This window comes from Macrotis lagotis, chromosome 1 (assembly GCF_037893015.1).
Source record: "Macrotis lagotis isolate mMagLag1 chromosome 1, bilby.v1.9.chrom.fasta, whole genome shotgun sequence".
Taxonomy (NCBI): Eukaryota; Metazoa; Chordata; class Mammalia; order Peramelemorphia; family Peramelidae; genus Macrotis; species Macrotis lagotis.
In genome coordinates this window covers 858310155-858332250 of record NC_133658.1, presented here as the reverse complement: position 1 = coordinate 858332250, position 22096 = coordinate 858310155, and the positions used below count along the sequence as shown (strand labels likewise).

The 22096-nt window shown below is 38.0% G+C and overlaps 1 long non-coding RNA gene across 1 annotated transcript; it reads left to right on the top strand.

The window, feature by feature from the left end:
* The first annotated feature begins 1884 nt into the window (after positions 1–1884).
* Positions 1885–21304, top strand: LOC141490951 (uncharacterized). Its single transcript, XR_012469404.1, has 3 exons — positions 1885–2036; positions 2592–2683; positions 21159–21304. It is a non-coding gene; the product is annotated as an uncharacterized LOC141490951 (long non-coding RNA).
* The last annotated feature ends 792 nt before the right edge of the window (positions 21305–22096 follow it).

Sequence of the window (22096 nt, the reverse complement as noted above, 5' to 3'; positions counted from 1 at the left end):
GCAAGAGTTAGCTAATCAAAAAAACAAAAATTTAAAAATTTTAAAAAAGGGCAGTTAGGTGGCACATTAGATAGAACACTGGCCCTGGAGTCAGGAGTACCTGAGTTCAAATTCTGCCTCAGACACTTAATAATTACCTAGCTGTGTGGCCTTGGGCAAGCCACTTAACCCCAATCAATGCCTTGCAAAAAAACCTGAAAAAACATTAGCTAATCACTAACACTTATATAGCACTTTGAGGTTTGGCAAATCATTTTACATATATCTCATTTGATCTTCCAAAAAAAAATCCTGGTGGGGCAGCTAGGTGGCTCAGTGGATAGAGCACCGGCCCTGGAGTCAGGAGTACCTGAATTCAAATCCTGCCTCAGACACTTAATAATTACCAATAATTACCTGTGTGGCCTTGGGCAAGCCACTTAACCCCATTGCCTTGAAAAAACCTAAAAAAAAAAATCCTGGGAGGGAGATGTTATTATTATCTTCATTTCTCAGATGAGAAAACTGGAATAGAGAAGCTGGCCAATTTGCCAAGTGTCTGAAACTGGATTTGAACCAGGACTTCCTAATTCCAAGTCCTTGTTCTCTCTACCACCACTGGTTCACCTAGAATAGATGTGGTATCTTCTTGGAGAAAGTCAAATTTTTATAGAGTCAGGAGATATAAGAATAAAAGAGGAAGAGTTTTAGGAGTCAGGCAGGGGTCTCCAGTAGAAGACAAAGACAGAAGATAAACGGTTTGGGGAGGGAGAGTAGGAAAGCAGCTACAGGTAAGAGTCTGGGGAAATCTTTCACTCTCTGTCCCTCCCTGTGTCTCTTTCTCAATCTGTCTCTCTCTGTCTCTCTATCCCTCTCTGGGTCTCTGTCTCTGTGTGTCTCTGTCTTTCTATCTTTCTTTCTCTGTCTCTGTCTTTGTCTCTCTCATATCTCTCTGTCTCTGTCTCTTTCTGTATATATCTCAGTCTCTGTCTCTCTGTCTCTCTGTCTCTGTCTTTCTCTCTCTCCCCCCCTCCTCTCCCCTCTCCCCTCCCCTCTCCCTCCTCTCTCCCTTTCCCTCCCCCCCCCCCAAATGGAGTTAGGTCATTGGGGTAATTAGCAGGGCTCTAGGGGTAGGATCCTTCTAGACAAAAAGGGTGTGACCTGAAATACAATAAATACAATGCCCTGCCAATATTCCCAGGGAATACCAAATCAAAGGGCTAAACCATACTTAGGAAGAATTCACAGGAGTGACCCAAAAAGGAGAGGAGGTAGGGAAGGAGCAAGTATTTCTTTAATTAATACCCACTATTCACCAGGAACTCTGCTAAGCCGTTTACAAATATTATTTTATTTGATCCTCACAACAAGTTTGGGTACAATTAGCATCTCCACCTCACAGTTGAGAAAACTGAGGAAGACAAATAGCCCAGAACCATACAACTTAGAAATGTCTAAGGATGGATTTAAACTAGGACTTCCCTGACTTCAGGCCCAAAACTATTCAGCACAATTACCTCCCATCCAGGGCCATCCCTAGTCATCGTGATTCATATCTGGCCACTGGACCCAGATGGCTCCTGAGGAGAAAGTGAGGCTGGTGATTTAGCACAGGCCCCCTCACTCAAATCCAATTCAGGTGCTTGTCATAATATTGTGGTCTTATTCCAAAAGGAAGGACATCCATCACAATACTGAACTGACCAGATAAAAGCTGAGTAGATCAATAAAACAAAGGAAAGACATTGAAAGAAAAGTGTTGGAATGGTTGGATTGTTTGTTCTCATATAACTTCTCCATGGAAGCAGAGTCTCATTATGATGGAAGCAAGCTCGTAACACCCCCTCCTTGCTGGGGCACATGGGTATCACCATGGATACGGACTTCTGCAGAGGAAAAGCAATGTATTCTCAACTTGGTTCTGATAGAAGAATTGGAGAAGACTCAAAATTTGTTGTCCAGGGGACAGAGGGAGTGCCAAGAAGGAAGAAACTTTTCCAAGACGGCTTGGATTAGAATGTTGATGTTACAGAAACTTCCCAGATCTCAACCTCCAAGTAATTCCCTTCAGTGAATTCACCAGATGTCAAAATCTTAAGTACTTCATCTCTCTGTGAATGAGACCTAGGTGGGGAGGGAAGAAAAGGGGGAGGAGGAAGAGTAAGAAGGAGGAGAAAAAGAGAAGAAAGGGGGCGGCTAGGTGGTGCAGTGGATAGAGCACCTGAGTCAGGAGTACCTGGGTTCAAATCCTATCTCAGACATTTGCTAATTACCTAGCTGTGTGGCCTCGGGCAAGCCACTTAACCCCATTTGCCTTGCAAAAACCTAAAAAAAAAAGAGAGAGAGAGAGAGAAGAAGAAGAAGAAGAAGAAGAAGAAGAAGAAAGGATGAGGAGAAAAAGGAAAAGGAGAAGGATAGAGAAAAAGAGGAATAGAAGGAGAAAGAGGAAGAGAAGAGGAGATGGGAGGGGAAGGAGGGGGATTGTAAATGAATAATTTCTCCATACTATATATCCCTTTAGAGAATACTAGGCTTCATATGAGTCACCTTGCTTCTCAAGTTTAAAATTAAAACTCCAAAGCTATCTCTCCTTATGTTAATCACAAACCTAGGAAGATATTGTTTAAAATGTAAGGAGACCATCCAGGAAGAAACAAGAAAAGAATTTATACAAAGATGATAATCTTCGAAAAGCTGTTTTCAGGTAGTGATACTATGCAACTTCTATGTTTAGGTAATTAAGGAGCTTAATTATTTTTCCTATTCTCAAACAGAATAGGTCTCTCTCCTCTCTGTCTATCTCTCAAATAGAATGTCTGATATTTTTCCCAGTTTTAATTGACCATCTGGGAGATGGTCTCCACTTAGAGATTTTTTTGGTTAGTAAATTCCCAGAGAATAAAATTTTGAGTATAATCTATATTTTTCTGTTATGTTATTTCTGCTAAGTTTTTAAGGTTTTCACAGTTTTAAACCACAGTTTTGGTACCATGTGGACTTGAAGGGACAGGAATTTTGAGGGGGGGACAAACTTTTTCCCGGACTCAGACATTCTCCTTGGAAGAAAGAAGTTTGTAAAACAGGTCCTCTGTTCCTTGGGAGGAAAGAGGTCTTTAACTTTTAAAATCTCAGCTCTCTTCTGAACCAGTGTTTTAGTTGATAGATATGGATTTAGACAATTTTGACTTGAAAGTGGAATAGACTACCTTTTAGCAATGTTGGATATGGGATCCCTTGTTGCAGTCCACTCTGGGCAGCCGGGTCTCAGTTTATTTCACACAACTCTTCGGGGAGCTCCGCCGGACATGTCCCGCATGTTCAATAATGAAAGTCAGCCAGTGAGAGATAAGCAAGGAGTTTATTGCAGGTATATGCTACATCTCTGACTCACATAGTTGAAATAAGGGTATATATAAGCCTAGTCCCCTTGTATCAGCATCCCTCATCTCCAGGCCTGTGGAAGTATAACGGGTATGCCACAAAAGGTCTGTATCCTGGAAAAATGTGGAATCTTCAACAAGATAAAGATGAAAGGTAGAGAGATAAGGACTAGAACTCCTTCCTGGGACAGTTGAACAATATGAGGATGAAAGGCAGAGGGATAAGGACAAAAGGTCCTTCCTGAGAATATTCAACAAGATAAGGATGAAACACAGGAGAACAAAGATAGAGAAGGGCCAGAGCTCCTTCCTGAGTTCAGAGCACTCTGGTATGGACATTCCTGTTGTCCCAGGTCTCAATGACTCTCAGGATGAACTCCTCATGGCCACATACTCTGTCTATTATCCCCTTACAATCCCTAAAAAAAAAAAAGCTAGGTCAATTTTGAGCCTAGTCAAAACTGACCTTGGAATAAGTTGAGGTTACTACTTTTTCAACTCAATTCTTTTATTTGGAAATTAAATATTTTCTGAATTTTACCTCTGGTTTGTTAGGGATTATCACCTTTGGTAGTAATTGCCTTAGTTTCCCAGCCAGGGTGGGTGCTGAAGCCTTGTCCCTAGATCTCAGTGTAGCATTTCTTTTTTTTTTTTGAAAGGGTGAAGCACCGGATCTCTCTGATTTCTATGGCATTTCTGATGAATGTTAAAGGTCTGTCTGGCTCCCTGTTGCCTTTGTCTATGTTGTGTTTTGGAGACCCTCTAATATAATAGAAATATGGTTTTCCGTGGACTGTGTAATCTCTCTGGTTCAAGATGCTTTGACTCTGTGTGTTTTGCAAGTATTTGTTTTAAAATTGTGTGTTCTACATGGTTCAGGCAGTTCTCAACTATCTTTGCCTGGTCAAACTTGTTGTCATGTCCTTTTTTTTTTTATTAAAGATAGTAATTGAGTTTTACAATTCCCCCCATCTTACTTCCCCCCCCCCCCCATGGAAAGCAATCTGTCAGTCTTTACTTTGTTTCCATGTTGTACACTGATCCAAATTGAGTGTGATGAGAGAGAAATCATATCCTTAAGGAAGAGACAAAAAGTCTAAGAGATAACGAGATCAGACCATAAGATATCTGTTTTTTTTTTCTAAATTAAAGGGAATAGTCCTTGAACTTTGTTCAAACTCCAGGGCTCTTTATCTGGATACAGATGGCACTCTCCTTTGCAGACAGCCCAAAATAGTTCCCTATTGTTGCACTGATGGAATAAGCAAGTCCTTCAAGGTTGAACATCCCCCCCCCCCATGTTGCTGTTAGGGTATACAGGTTTTTCTGGTTCTGCTCATCTCCCTCAGCAACAGTTCATGCAAATTCCTCCAGGCTTCCCTGAATTCCCATCCCTCCTGGTTTCTAATAGAACAATAGTGCTCCATGACATACATATACCACAGTTTGCTAAGCCATTCCCCAATTGAAGGACATTTACTTGATTTCCAGTTCTTTGCCACCACAAACAGGGCTGTGATAAATATTTTTGTACAAGTGATGTTTTTTACCATTTTTCATCATCTCTTCAGGGTATAGACCCAGTAGTGGTATTGCTGGGTCAAAGGGTATGCTCATTTTTTTTGCCCTTCGGGCATAGTTCCAAATTTCTCTCCAGAAAGGTTGGATGAGTTCACAGCTCCACCAACAGTGTAATAGTGTCCCAGATTTCCCACAACCCTTCCAACAATGATCATTATCCTTTCTGCTCATATTGGATAGTCTGAGAGGTGTGAGGTGGTACCTCAGAGAAGCTTTAATTTGCATTTCCTCTAATAATTAATGATTTAGAGCAATTTTTCATATGGCTATGGATTGCTTTGATCTCCTCATCTTTTAAATTGCCTTTGCATATCCTTTGACAATTTGTCAATTGGGGAATGGCTATTTGTTTTAAAAATATGACTCAGTGGGGGTGGCTAAGTGGATAAAGCACCGGCCCTGGAGTCAGGAGTACTTGGGTTCAAATCCAGTCTCAGACACTTAATAATTAACTAGCTGTGTGGCCTTGGGCAAGCCACTTAACCCTGTTTGCCTTGCAAAAGCCTAAAAAAAAATGACTCAGTTCTCTGTATATTTTAGAAATGAGTCCTTTATCAGAATTATTAGTTGTAAAGATTGTTTCCTAATTTACTACATTTCTTTTGATCTTGGTTACAGTGGTTTTATCTGTGCAAAAGCTTTTTAATTTAATGTAATCACAATCATCTAGTTTGTTTTTAGTGATGTTCTCCAACTCTTCCTTAGTCATAAACTACTTCCCTTTCCATAGATCTGACAGGTAAATTAGTCCTTGATCTTCTAATTTGCTTATAGTATTGTTTTTTATGTCTAAATCCTGTAACCATTTGGATCTTATCTTGGTAAAGTGTGTTAGGTGTTGGTCTAATCTAAGTTTCTTCCATACTAACTTCCAATTTTCCCAGCAGTTTTTATCAAAGAGAGAGTTTTTATCCCAATAGTTGGACCCTTTGGATTTATCAAACAGCAGATTATTATAATCGTCTCCTGCTTTTGCACCTAGTCTATTCCACTAGTCCACCACTCTATTTCTTAGCCAAAACCAAACAATTTTGATGACTGATGCTTTATAACATAATTTTAGATCGGGGAGGGCTAAGGCCCCCTTCTTTTCCACTTTTTTTCATTATGTTCCTGGAAATTCTTGACTTTTTAATTTCTCCATATGAATTTACTTACAATTTTTTCTAACTCATTAAAGTAATTTTTTTGGAATTTTGATTGGTAGGGCACTAAAAAGATAGTTTAGTTTTGGTAGAATTGTCATTTTTCTTATATTAGCTCTACCTATCCATGAGCAGTTGATATTTGCCCAATTATTTAAATCTGATTTAATTTGTGTGAGAAGTGTGTCATGTTTAGATTGGCCAATTTCCTTCTTCAGTCTCTCTCTTCAAATTGGATCTTTTTCTTTACCACAAAACTATCAATTTGGTGCCACAAGACAGATTTTCCTGAAAATCATATTTTTTTTAAGGAAAAGGGGTTCTAATTTTCTCTTCTTTATTTTATGGTCTGATTGAGTGGCAGGGTTCGCTCTCTCACTCTCTCTCTCTCTCTCTCTCTCTGTCTCTCTCCTTTCTCCTCTCTGTCTCTCTCCTCTCTGTCTATCTCTCTCTCTCTCTCTCTGTCTCTGTCTCTGTCTCTTTCTCTGTCTCTCTCCTCTGTCTGTCTCTGTCTCTCTCTCTCTGTCTCTCTATCTGTCTCTGTCTCTCTCCTCTGTCTGTCTCTGTCTATCTCTCTGTCTCTGTCTCTATCTCTCTCTGTCTCTCTGTCCCTCTGTCTCTCTCTCTCTCTCTCTCTCTCTGTCTCTCTCTCTCTCTCTCTGTCTCTTTCCCTCCCTCCCTCCTCACACCCTTTTTTCCAAATCTACCAGCCAACAGTGTCTGAAGTCCCCTTTCTCTTTTTATCTGGGAGAAATGAGTTTTCTAGATGAGTGATCAACAAATGTTATATTTAATGGGAATAAACTTGGAGTACTTCCAATAAAATCAGGGGTGAAACAAGGATGCCTGTTACCACCATTACTATTTAATATAGTATTAGAAATGCTAGAAGTAGCAATGAGAAGAAAAAGAAATTAAAGAAATCAGAATTGGCAATGAGGAAGCAAAACTTTCACTCTTTGCAGATGATATGATGGTAAACATAGAGAACCCAAGAAAATATCTAAAAAACTCCTTGAAACAATTAACAAATTCAGCTAAGTAGCAAGATATAAAACAAACCCACATAAGTCATCAACATTTCTATATATGAACAACAAAGCCCAAGAACAAGAGATAGAAAGAGAAATTCCATTTAAAATAACTGTAGACAACAGTAAATACTTGGGAATCTACTTCCCAAGACAAACCCAGAAACTACATAGACACAATTATAAAGCTCCCCTCACCCAAATAAAGTCAGATCTAAATTATTAGAAAAATGTCATGGTTAGATCAAGCTAATATAATAAAAATGACAATTCTATCCAAATTAAATTACATATTCAGTGCCATACCAATCAAACTACCAAATAACTACTTTACCAAGCTAGAAAAAATAGTAACAAAATTCATCTGGAGCAAAAAAGGGCAAGAATAGCAAGGGAACTAATGAAAAAAATGTAAAGGAAAGTTGCCTAACTCTACCAGATCTAAAACTATAATATAAAGCAATAGTCATCAAAACTGCCTAGTACTGGTTAAGAAATAGAGCAATGGATCAGTGGATTAAGATAGATTCAAAAGAAACTGCAATAAATAATTACAATAAGGGCAGCTAGGTGGCGCAGTGGATAAAGCACCGGCCCTGGAGTCAGGAGTACCTGGGTTCAAATGCAGTCTCAGACACTTAATAATTACCTATCTGTGTGGCCTTGGGCAAGCCACTTAACCCTGTTTGCCTTGCAAAAACCTAAAAATAAATGAATGAATGAATGAATAAAATTGCAGTAATCTACTATTTGACCAACCCAAAGACATCAGCTTCTGGGATAAGAACTCACTGTTTGACAAAAATTGTTGGGGAAACTGGAAAATAGTATGGCAAAAACTAGACATAGATCCACATCTGACACCCTATACCAAAATAAGGTTAAAATGGTTACAGGATTTAGACATAAAGAGTGATACCATAGATAAATTAATAGACCAAAAATACTCCTATCTATCTGATCTATGGAAAAGGGATAAATTTATGATCAAACAAAAATTAGAACACATTATAAACTGCAAAATGAATGATTTTGACAATATTAAATTAAAAAGGTTTTGCACTAGTAAAATAAATGCTGCCAAAATTAGAAGGAAAGGGGGGCAGCTAAGTGGTACAATGGATACAGCACCAGCCCCAGAGTCAGGAGTACCTGAGTTCAAATCTGGCCTCAGACACTTAATAATTGCCTAGCTGTGTGACCTTGGAAAGAAACTCTTAACCCCATTGCCTTAAATAAATTTTTAAAAATTTAAATTTTAAAGAATTAGAAAGAAAGCAGAAAGCTGGGAAACAATCTTCACAACCTGGAGTTCTGATAAAGGTATCATTTCTAAAATAGAGAATTGCATCAAATTTATAAGATCACAAATCATTCCCCAATTGATGAAAGATCAATGGATATTAACAGACACTTTTTCAAAAGAAGAAATTAAAGCTATATTATAATATATGAAAATCACTCCAAATCACTATTGATTAAAGAAATGAAAATTAAAACAACAATTAGGTATCATGTCACACCTATTAGATTAGTCAAGATGAGAAAAAGAAAAGATGATAAATATTGGAGAGGTTGTGGGAGGATTAGGATATTGATGCATTGCTGGTGGAGTTGTCAATGGATCTAATCTTTCTGGAGAGCAATATGGAACTATGCCCAAAGAGCAATAAAACTATTCATACCCTTTGACCCAACAATTCCAATTCTAGGTCTATATCCAGAAGAAATTATAAAAAAAATGGGAGAAAGGACTTCTGGCCAAGATGGTGGAGAGCAGATGGGCACTGTGATAGGTGCTCTCTCTTTCCCCTCAGAACAACACACCTCTTAACAGAAATTCGATCAACAAAACCCAGAAAGAGAAGCTAGCAGAACACCTACCAAGAAGGTCTGTCTCAGGGGACCATGGGTGAACCAGGAGATGAAAGCAGAGGATCAGCACAGGGACAGCAGCTGGGGGAAGCCAAAGGGCCAGCCTCAGCCATAGAGACTTCAGTGAGTAGTGAGTACAAGATTCAACTTTAGCTATAGAGTCTTTGGCTGAGGGAGAGGAGCTACGGGAGGGTGAGTTCCAGCACAGAGTCTCAGAGAATACCTGGAGAACAACCAGCTGGGTCAGAGACCTGAGCTCCATACTTTCAGCAGAGCCCTTTGCCCAGAACAAACAATAAACAAGCCCCCCACCCCTCAGGACAACAGAGTTCACTCAAGGAAAAGAGATTAACTCCCTCCCCTAGGGCCCAGCCCAAGGTCAACTTAGACCTTGTTGTTGAGGACCTCAAACACTCCAGAGAAAGTAACCAATGCCCCCTACTGGCTTGCTCTTGGAATTAAGCCAAGTGAACAAAGCCTCTAGGATCTTCAAAAGCAAACCTCTGAGAGCCAACTCCCCCTCCCAACACAAGATCCTAGAAAGATGAAAAAAGTCCAGAGAAAAGGGGGACCCATGGAGAAATACTTAGAAGAGACAGATTCTAACTCAGAGAGATCTAATACTGCTGAGGAGAATATGAATTGGTCTCCATCCCAGAAATACTTCCTTGAAGAAATCAGGAAGGAGTTTAAAAATCAATTGGAAAAACTGGGAAAAGAAACTCAAGAGAAAATTAACATCTCACAACAAGAAAACAAATCCTTGGAAAATATGATTGGACAAATGCAAAATGAGAATAACTCAGACCTTCAATTGGGTAAATGCAAAAAGAAAATGATTCTCTCAAAACTACACTCAGACAAATGGAAAACTACTTCAAAAATAGAATTGACCAAGTGGAAAAGGAGTTGCAAGAAATAAATGAAGAAAAATCTTCTTCTTTAAAAAAAAGAATGGAATTGGTGGAAACAAATGATTTCATGAAACAACAACAACAAGATGGTGTTAAACAAAACCAAAAGATCAAAAAAAAAAGAATATGTAAAATACCTCATAAGCAAAACCAACTCAAGAATCATTCAAGAAGAGACAACCTAAGAGTTATTGGTCTTCCTGAAAACATTGAAGAGAAAAAAAGCCTGGACTTAATATTATAGGGTTTAGTGATGGAAAACTATCCTGATATCATGGAACCAGAGGTCAAAATAGTTATTGAAAAAATACATCATTGGGGGTGGCTAGGTGGCATAGTGGATAAAGCACCAGCCTTGGAGTCAAGAGTACCTGGGTTCAAATCCGGTATCAGACCCTTAATAATTACCTAGCTGTGTGGCCTTGGACAAGCCACTTAACCCCATTGCCTTGCAAAAAAACTAAAAAAAAAGAAAGAACACATTGCTCCCCTCCAGAAAGAGATCCTAAAATAAAAACACCAAGGAATGTTGTGGCCAAATTCCAGAACTATCAGATAAAAGAAAAAATCCTGCAAGCAGCCAGAGAGAAAACATTTAAATACTAAGGAGTCACAGTAAAGATTACACAGGACCTAGAGACAGCAACATTAAGGGATCAGAGGTCCTGGAATGAGATATTCCAAAGAGTAAGGGAGTTTGGAATGCAGCCAAGAATCCACCACTCAGCCAAGCTGAGCTTTCTCTTCCAGGGAAAAAGATGGACATTTAATGAAATGGGTAACTTCCAAGATTTCATGATGAAAAGACCAGAGTGAAATAGAAAATTTGAACATCAAACAGGAGGCTCAAGAGACACATGAAAAGGTTAAAAAAAAAAACCTTGCTATCCAATAAGGTGAAACTGGCTATTTACCCACTTGGGAGAAAGAGTCTCATAGCTCTTGAGAATTGTAACTCTGTTAGAGAGAATATACATAGCCAGAAATGAGGACACTCATAACTTTTCTGTGACTTAAAAGCAATACCTCCTTAAAAGGGGGGACAGTAAGGAGAAGGGAGGATGGAAGGAGACTGAATAGTATAAATCTCATTACATCAAGAGGTACAGAGGAGGCTAGGTAGCATAGTGGATAAAGCACCGGCCCTGGAGTCAGGAGTACCTGGGTTCAAATCCGGTCTCAGACACGTAATAATTACCTAGCTGTGTGGCCTTAGGCAAGCCACTTAACCCTGTTTGCCTTACAAAAAACTAAAAAAAAAAAAAAGATGTACAAAAGACCTACTGTAATTGAGGGGAAGAAGAGAGAGGAGGTGAGAACCACCTGAATCTTCATCTCATCAAACTTGGCTTAAAGTTAACTTAGACACACTTAGTTAAGAAACTTATCTTACCTTTCAAGCAATAAAAGGGGGAAAGAGGGAAAAGGGGGGGATGGGAGGGGAGAAAAAGGGAAGGGAAGAAGGGGAAAAGGGAAAGAGGAAAGAGAGGGGAGGGGGTTGATATGAGGGCAAACACACTGAAGGTGACAGTATTCAGAAACAAAACACTGGGGAATATAGATAAAATGAAAAAAGGGGAAAAATACAAACAGAAGGAAGATAGCATGGAGGGCAATAAAGAGTAATTAGAGCAGCTAGGTGGCATAGTGGATAAAGCACCGGCCCTGGAGTCAGGAGTACCTGGGTTCAAATCCAGTCTCAGACACTTAATAATTATCTAGCTGTGTGGCCTTGGGCAAGCCACTTAACCCCATTTGCCTTGCAAAAAACTAAAACAAGAAGTGCAAAAGAAGGTGGTTTAACCTTACAAGATCTAAAATTTTATTATAAAGCATCAGTCATAAAAACTGTCTGGTATTGGCTAAGAAACAGAGTAGTGGACCAATGGAAAAGACTAGGTGCAATAGCAGGAAATGATTATGTAATAATCTGCTGTTTGATAAACCCAAAGAGTTCAGCTATTGGGATAAAATCTCTCTCTCTGATAAAAACTATTGGGAAAATTGGAAGTTAGTATGGAAGAAACTTAGATTAGACCAACACCTCAAACCCTATACCAAGATAAGATCCAAATGGATACAGGATTTAGAAATAAAAAACAATATTATAAGCAAACTAGAAGATCAGGGAGTGTTTTACCTGTCAGATCTATGGAAAGGGAAGCAGTTTGTGACTAAGGAAGAGATGTAGAGTATCATTAAAAACAAACTAGATAATTTTGATTACATTAAATTAAAAAGTTTTTGCACAGTCAAAACCACTGTAACCAAGATCAAAAGAAATTTAGTAAATTGGGAAACAATTTTTGCAACTAGTATTTTTGACAAAGGACTAATTTCTAAAATATACAGAGAACTAAGTCAAATTTTCAAAAAAACAAACCATTCCCCAATTGACAAATGGTCAAAGGATATACAAAGGCAATTTACAGCTGAGGAAATCAACAATCCATATTCATATGACAAATTGTTCCAAATCATTACTTATTAGAGAAATGCAAATTAAAGCTTCTCTGAGGTACCACCTCACACCTCTCAGACTGGCCAATATAACCAGAAAGGACAATGATCAATGTTGGAAGGGTAGCAGGAAATCTGGGACACTAATACATTCTCATACTTTATTTTTCTTCCTTAAGGATATGATTTCTCTGTCATCACATTCAACTGAAATCAATGTATTCCATGGGAACAAAGTAAATACTAACAATGCCTTCTGCGGGGGGTGGGGGGAGGGAAGCAAGAATGGGGGGGAAAATGTAAAACTCAAAAATAAATAAAATCTTTCTAAAAAAGGGGGAGGGAAGCTGCCATTCTGTAGAGGACATAGGATTACCAATTATTTAGCACTGAGGTCTCCTTACACATGGGCAATTAGAGTTTAAAATTCTATTCATTTGATGTATAATAGGACATTTATTTCATGAATAATGGGAAACTTTTCACTGATGATGAACAATCTGGTAGCCTCATACGATATACAACTACTCTATTCAGGTGGCAATGCTCTCTCAGATTTGGTGGATTCCATTTGTTGGCCACATTTGCCTCTACTCAGTCTCAAATGAAAAACTTAGAAAATAAACATACCCTATTATTTTTTTAAAAAATGGGAGAAGTCCTACATGTTCCAAAATAACCATAGTAGCTCTTTGTAGTGGCAAAGAATTGGAAATTGAGGAGATGCCCATCAATTGCAGAATGGCTAAATGAGTGATGACACATGAGTACCATGGAATACTATTGTTCTATAAGAAACCATAAATGATTGAACTCTAGAGAAGCATGGAATGACTTATGGGATCTGATGCTGAGCAAAGGAAGTAGAACCAAGAAAACAACGTACATATCAACTACAACATTATGAGATGAGCAACCTTGATGGAAGCAATTCCTTTCAGCAGTCTAGAGAGCTAGGACAACTGTATTTAACTGGCTATGGACTATATTATCCCCATCCAGAGGAAGAAAAACAAAACAAAATACACAGAAAAAAAAACTTTTTGAATCTGATAAGCACTTTATCTCTCTTAAAGGTTTTTTTTGCAAGGCAAATGGGGTTAAGTGGCTTGCCCAAGGCCACACAGCTAGGTAATTATCAAATGTCTGAGACTGGATTTGAACTCAGGTACTCTTGACTCCAGGGCTGGTGTTCTATCCACTGTGCCACCTAGCTGCCCCTAAAAATTATCTCTTATGTATCCCTTTCCCTTAATCCTAATTCCTCATGTCAAAAATTACTAATTTGTAAACATGTTTAACAAAATATGTATGTAAAATGCTAACCTTCCTTGCTGAGGGAAGGGAGGGTGGAGGGAAATTTTGTAAATTGGAAATAATGCATGTACATATGGATGAAAATAATTAAATTTTTTAAAAAAATAATAAAACTGGCTTTAGTTCTCTCTGTGGCTTGATCTCTCATCTTTCTCTGCTTATCTCATTCATATTTTGGAGGTTTTTTTGTATGACTCCCTCATCTCTGTCTCTTTCTTTTTTGAAAAAAAATTTTTTTTTTTAGTTTTTGCAAGGCAGTAAGGTTAAATGACTTGCCCAATGTCATGTAGCTAGTTAAGTGTCTGAGGTCACAAGTGTCAAGTCCCCCCTGACTCCAGGATCGGTGTTCTATCTACTATGCCACCTAGCTGCTCCTCTGCCTCTTAAAATAAAAGATAGCACAGGCTAACGGTTATTCTGAACTGAAAGTTTGTTTAAAAATAAGAAAAATCTTTAGGTTAAATTGAGTATTTTAAAGGCTACAAATTAAAGCTTATTTTATGTAAAATGTTCTGTTGACTCAAAAGGTATATTGTGGTTTAAAATTATATATGAAACAAATACATTTTTAAATCTGCATTTTAAATTTTAAAAGAAATATCTGAAGAGGTAGAGTAAAGGCAAGAATTCCCACAAGCTCTCTCCCAGATCACATTCTAGAATGGCAGAACCCCACAAAAAGACTGAGTGAAACAATTTTCCAGCCCAAGAAAACTTGGAAGATCCATGGGAAGGGTTTGTTACAATGGGATTTGAAAGAGCCTGCAGCACGGTCTAGGCTTCCCAGGAGCAAAACGGCTCCAGTCATCCAGGAACAGATCATGGGGCACCTGGGTCGCTGAGGGCATCAGACCTCTCAACTCAGGGATTGCCAAACACAACTTGGAAGATCAGAAGGAAAATTCTGCTGCATCAGAGTGAGAATGGGAGCCTAGTGCACCACAGGCCTCAGGGCAAACCCAGACCCAAGGGACTAGGAGTAAACTTGGGGAGCCAGGAAGCAGCTGCTTCCAGAGTTCATAGTCCATGGACCGTAAGGGGGTGGGGGAGATGGCAGAGGTCTCTGCCATCCCTGAGGCAGTACTCTGTGACTTCATCCATACACAGATCAGGTAGCAATCTGGGGCCCCAGTCTCAGGAAAAGGAGCAAAAGCACAACAGAGTTTGTGGCTTGCAGGAGAGTGGGGACCCTTCTCACAGCACCAGGGCAAAGGGAAGGGCTTGTGGTCATCCACAGACCAGAGCACAGGCCAAGAGAGCAATCAGAGCCTCTCAAAAGACCTTGGAGGAATTGAGAATTTGCAAGTCCCTGGGGAGTGTCCCTAAAAACAGCTGCAAAACCCCTCAAAATCTTGGGTCAGTGCATCCTCCAACCCCACCTTAACAAAGATTTAAAATCAAGTCACAGGCTAGGGGAATGAGCAAACAAGAGAAGAAAAGAAATCCAACCTTAGATAATTACTTTGGTCCCATGGAAGATCAAAATATACCCTCAGAATATACAAAGTCAAAGCTTCAGTATCCAAAGTCTCCAAGAAAAATATGAATTTGTCTTAGGCTATGAAAGAGCTCAAAAAAGATTTTGAAAATCAAGTAAGGAAGGTATAGGAAAACTGGGAAGAGAAATGAGAGCAATGCAGAAAAATCATGAAAACCAAGTCAGCAACTTGGTAAAGGATATACAAAATAATACTGAAGAAAACAACATCTTAAAAACCAATTTGGGTCAAATAAAAAAGCATTCCAAAAGGCCAATGAGGAGAAGAATGCCTTAAAAAGAAGAATTGGGCATATGGAAAAGGAGATACAAAAGCTCTCTGAGGAAAATTTCTTCAAATGTAAAATGGAACTAAGGAAAGCTGATGACTCTGTGCAAAATCAAGAAACAATACAACAAAACCAAAAGAATGAAAAACTAGAAAGAAATATGAAATATTTCATTGGGAAAACAACTAGCCTAGAAAAAAAAGATCCAGGAGAGATAATTTAAATACTACTGGGAAATCTGAAAGTCATGACCAAAAAAAAAAAAAAGAGCCTAGATTTTATTTTTCAAGAAATAATTCAAGAAAATTGCCTTGATATCCTAGAAGCAGGGGATAAAATAGGAAGTTAAAGTATACACTGATCACTTCCTGAAAGAGATCCCAAAATAAAAACTTCCAGTAATACTATAGACAAATTTGACAGTTCCCAAGTCAAGGAGAAAATATTACAAGCAGCCAGAAAGAAACAATTCAAATATTATGGAGCTACAACATTTAGCAGTTTCTACATTAAGGACTCGTAGGGCTTGGAATATGATATTCTAGAAGGCAAAAGAGCTTGGACTACATCTGAGAATCAACTACCCAGTGAAACTGAACATTCTCTTTCAGGGGAAAAGATGGATATTAAATGAAATAGGGACTTTCAAATTTTCTAACTGAAATGATCAGAGCTGAACAGAAAGTTTGATCTTCTAGTACAGGACTCAATTGAAGCATACAGAAAGTGGAAGGCAAGGGTAAATCATGAGGCAATTAATGATGACCTGCTTGTATTCTTGCATGGAAAGATGATACTGATAAATCATACAAACCTAATTTATTAGGGCAGTGAGAAGGATCATATATAGAAAAGGCACAAGAGAGAGTTGAGTTTGCAGGTATAAGATATTAAAAAGATGGAGTTATTGGGGGGGAGAAAAGAATGTACTGGGAGAAAAGGAAAGAAGAGGGAGAATGGGGTAAGTTATTTCCACATAAAAAAAAGGAAAGAAAAAGCTTTTGCAATGAAGTGGAAGCAGGGAAGTTGAGAGGGGGTGAGTGAGCCTTATTTTCATTGGACATGGCTCAGAGAAGGAATAACATAACACAATTGGATATAGAATTTTATCTTACCTTAGAGGAAGATAGAAGAGGATAGGGATGAGAGAAAGGGGACAAGAGGAGGGGAGGGGTGGATATTGGTGATAGAAGAGAGAGAAGATCATCAGAGAGGGTAGTCAGAAGCAACAGGCTTTTGAGAGGGACAGGGTGAAGGGAGAGAGAGAATAGAATAAATGGGGGTGGGGTGATAGAGAGGGAAATAGCAGTAGCAACCATGGGGAAAAAAATACTGAAGCAATTTCTCTATTGGACTTATGATAAAGAATGTTATCCATTCCAAAGACAATGGTATCTTAATATAGACTGAAGCATATTTCCCCCCCTCACTTTATGTTTCTTGAGGTTTCTCTTTGTCTGTGTGTGTGTGTGTGTGTGTGTGTGTGTGTGTGTGTGTGTGTAGGGAAGAGTTGTATTTACTTTTATGACTTGACTATTGCAGTAATATTTTTCATAGTTACATATTTTTAACCTATACCAAGTAATTTGCTTTCTCAGTTCAGGGGGTGGAGTGGGAGGATGTGAGAGAATTTGGACTTCAAGGTTTTTGGAAATAAATGTTAAAATTTGTTTTGGCATGTAATTTGGGGGAAATTTTTTAAAATAAAATACATTAAAGACTACTTACTAAAAAAATAAAAAATATCTTATTCCTCCCCCAAAATTGATACAGTAACTTGAAAATGTTTTGTTAGTGGGTTATAAATAGTTTAAGTGATATCTGAGTTATAAAACAAAGAAAATTTAGTACAATAGATGAGTTTAAAATATTTAACTACTGTTTGGTTATTAGATTAAGAACTGTTAATAACCATATTGATAGAAAAGGAAATGTTCATTAGAAAGAAAACTAGCTTAAAATATGGTTAAATAGAAAGAAAATTAAAACAATAGAAGGGAAATATAAAATGGATCTTGAAGACTTTGGAAGAGAATAGGAAAGGTTAAAAGGAAAATGAAGTTATTTTAGATTGGGCCTTTTAAGAACATAAGAAAGATATATTTAATAGGAAAGATGGATTTAAGAATGTGAAGAAGGTATGAATAAGTTTTAAAAAATATGTTTATATATTTGTAAAAAAAAAGCAATGAAACCTTTCTGAGAATGTGAAACCCAGATTTGAAATGATTTATAATGTACTTATATATTTGAGGTAGATTGAATTCTAGCATTATGAAATAGTGCTGATTTGGTGGGTTCTCATGAAATAATCGAGGGTTTGGTTTCAGAATAAAGAATGGAGGCTGAAAATCCTATTCTGATACTATGTTTTAGTTAGAAACTATAGAAAGAAAATTTTGTTTTGTTTTGTTTTGTTTTGTTTTGTTTTGTTTTGTTTTGTAGGGGGAAAAAAGAGAATATATGTATCAGAAGGGAGTTTGATTTAATCCAAAATTCTGAAGGGAAAGGAACAGGATTATACAAATTAAGAAATATATTAAAACTATATGATCACTTTTTAAATTAGATAATGATATATAGAGTGATCTGAGGTTGGACTTTTCTGACTCAGTTTCCCAATTGTGACATTTGGAAAATATCTCACCCAGCAGATTTAAAATCTGGCTGAAGGCATTAGGCTACCTGTACGAACTCTGCCTGGAAATGGACATCTAAAATAAAGGAATTTATTTTTTCTGATGTCTCTGGTCTTTCTGGTAAATTGCTATAGTCAGGTCAAAATCAGGTATAGAAATTTAGTCATTTGGCCTACAGTTATATCATGTTCTAATAGCCAGTTAGGCTAATACATATAGCTTTGTCATCTGTTGCCAGCCACGTGTTGCTGCAGTCTATTTTTGAAATATTTCAAAGAGAAAATACATTATTCAGGGAAGTATTTTTGATTCATTTTAATATTTACAAAATTTTAAAACTGTTTTTATTTATAAAAATCACTTGTTACTCTGTTCTAAAGTGACTATCAAATGTATATGTTATGGGGCAGCTAGGTGGCATAGTGGGTAAAGCACCGGCCCTGAAGTCAGGAGTACCTGGGTTCAAATTCAGTCTCAGACACTTAATAATTACCTAGCTGTGTGGCCTTGGGCAAGCCACTTAACCCCGTTTGCCTTGCAAAAAGCTAAAAAAAAAAATGTATATGTTACAAGCACAAAATTAATTTAGTAGCTCTTTAAAGAATTCACTTTTGCCTTAAAATCTTCATTTTTATGGAAGTTTATTTTTTGTTAATAAGAATTACGTTAATAACAATCTCTAAATGGGGTCATAGATGATTAAAAGGAAGATAATTCCAAAAGCAAAACTAGATTGACTTCCATTTGTAAGTGATTCTAAACTGTCATGATTTGAGAATTTCTAGTTTTTATTTTCTAGTGATGAAAATGTGAGTTTTGACCTATTTTAAAAGTTGAATTAAGAAGTTCTTCTACTATAAAGGAAAAATTCCAACAAGAGGACCTCTGGAAACATCACCTGAAATCACAGAACTGTATGAAAGAGGGCTCCAGAAGAAATGGATGAGAAATTGGTTATTTGTTATTTTCCCCCTTTTGACATTTATTTGTGTGGGTTATTTACTCAAAGGAGATATGCTCCCTTTTTCTCCTGATCTCCATAACCTTCCACTTGATTTTGTAAGTGCATGGTCTGTCCTTAGATCTCCCTTTTTAGGTTGGTTCCATGTTTGTTACCTGCCCACTCTTCTAATGACCTAAGACTCTTAAGAGATGCCATCTCTCCAATAGGTCCCTTATTTTTTCTACACCTCTTTAGTTGATCTACGATTGACATAATAATGTCAGCTGTGATCAAAATGAGTAATTTGTGAAAGAATTTCTCAATACTATATAGTGAAAGAAGCTTAATTCCCCTTAAAGAATATTAGCCTTTCATTTGGGTCCCCTTGATCCCTAGCTATAAATTAAGACTCCAAAGGTATCTCTCCCTATGTTAATCACAAATCTAGGAGGACAATGATCAGGATATAAGGAGATCATCCTCCCAGGAAGAGATGAGAAGAACTCATACAAAGATGATTTTCTTTGTGGTAGCAATAATGTGCAACCTCTATGTTTAGACCATAAGGCAGTTCATTATTTTCCCTATTTTCAATTGGTATAAAGTCTGATTTCTTTCCCAGTTCTGGGTGACCATCTTGGAGATGGTCTCAGACCTTTAGGTTTTTTTGGTCAGTAAATCCCAGACAACAAAACTTTATATCTAATCTATATTTTTCTGTTAAGTTATTTTAACCCTATTCTTTTAAGGTTCTTACAATTTTAGGGTTCACAGGTGGAAAGGACTTCTGTTGATTTGTTTGCCTTGGTTTTCTTAACTGTTAAAGGGGATAATGATAGCACCTATCTCCCAGGAGTGTTGTGAACATCAACTGAGATTTAAAGTATGTAAAGTATTTAGCCCAATGCATGGTAGGTGCTATATAAATGCTAGCTAGCATTATCACTACTTCTGAAAAGAGCCAAGTTTCAGTCGGATGTGGAAGGAGAGAAAGGTCATGATGAGTATACAGTTGGGGGGAGGCTGGGAACCTGACATAGGCTGTAGATCTGAAAGGGAACTTAAGACATTTAGTTCAATCCCCTCATTTTATACTTGAGAAAGGAAGGAAGTACAATATCTTGCCCAATGTCACACAGGTAAGCCAGCATCATCAATAGGTTTAGAACTCAGGTCTGTTTCTCCATTTCTTGGTCATCCTTTGCCTCAACTCTCTCATTAGGCACAGTAGCTCTAACTTTACCCACCACTCCCATATACCACTACTCACAGTCACAGCAAATTAAAGTGCCTCTTACTTTGATGAATGAGGCAATGTGGTTTAATGGTGGGGAGGGAAAGTATTGGGTTTTGGGTCAGAAAATGAGTTCAAATCATACCTCTGTTATTTGTGTGATGATGGTCAAGGCATATAATCACTCTGGACCTCAGTTTCCCAATCTGTAACATGAGGTGGAAGGTTGTACTATGTGGCCACTGAGTTCCTTTTCAGCTCTAGATGCAGGATTTCATGATTTATCTGCTAGACTGAAGATAAAGATTGTGGTTTGTGTAAACTTTGTACCCCCAAACCCACCAAATAGTTGGCACAGCATCTTGCATACAGTAGGTGCTTAAGGGGTGGTTAGGTGGTGTAGTGGATAGAGCAACAGCCCTGGAGTCAGCCCTGAGTTCAAATCCCAGCCTCAGACACTTAATAATTACCTAGCTGTGTGACCTTGGATAAGTCACTTAACCCCATTTGCCTTGCAAAAACAAAACAGTTTGTCAAAGGTTGAAGGATTGTCTCATGCTCTTATCTCATCCTCCTTGAAGTCTCCTGTTCTGGCCAGAGCTTAGCCTAGTACCCCATACAAGTCTCCTATTAGAAAGACTTGGTTCGCTGGCTCCTCCCAGTGGCTTCTTGCTATCATTCACTTTTCTTTAGACCAGGTCTCATCTAACCCAGATTTGTCCCTTCTAAGGATCAGAGCTTGAAGGGACCTCCAAGACTTTCCAAATCTTTTGTTTTAAAAAGGAGGAAATTCCCAAGATTCCATCTCCTGTCTCCTTCTTTTTGCAATGTCCTTCACCCACTCCCAAGAAGCAATTCTCAATCCTTCCTCCCTTCTTTTCTCCTCCTTTCAGATGCTGCTCAACAATAGAATGATCCCTGTCATGAAGAAAATGCCATCCATCTCTAGAGAAAGAACTGATGGGGCCTGAATGCAGATTAAAGCATAGTACTTTTCACTTTTCTCTATTTCTTCCCCATTTTCCTCCCCTTGGGGTCTGTGTTTTCTTTCACAACATGACTAATATAATCATAGTTTTATTTCTATATGTACATACGTAAATAGATATATGGTTAGAAATCATGGGTTAAAAGATAGCCAGTTAAAAAAAATGCTGCTGAAATATTTTTTCCTGATCTTCCAAGAACCTTCCGTCCCAAGCTACCTGACTAACGATTCATTTGTGTTTATATATTAGCTTTATATTTCTGCTGTATGTATTTTCACATACACTTCTTGCCTCTCCCATTAGAATATCAGTTCTTTTCAAGTAGAGAATGGTTCATCCAATATACTTTTATAATAAAAACCTAGTAATTCCTTGGTAGGCACTTAATAAATATTTAATTGATTTACTTACTGAGGCCCAAAGGGTCACACGGCATTGGTGCTTGTCATTTGTTCTGATTTATTTCCCTTTAAAGCTCCTTTCTTTCCATAGCATTCATATCAGCAGCTCAGTGGGGCTAACCTCATACAGAGTGGGCAGGATTAGGGCTTACAAACATCACTGTTCATATTTAAGAAGAGGTTTGCATTCAGATTCTTTCTACACCTCTGAGATATAGGTACTCCCAGGAAGTGGGAGTAGAATCTGGGTCAGTCACTTAACCTTTCTTTACCTCAGTTTCCTTACTTGTGAAATTGGGGAATAATGGCACCTACTCTTTCAGGATTGGGGAGATCAAAGCTCTTAGCTCAGGATCTGGCACATTGTAATTGCCATATAAGTGCAAATCAGAAAAGGGGAAGCAGGAAGCAGTTACAAGATTGGTGGCAGCTAGGTGGTGT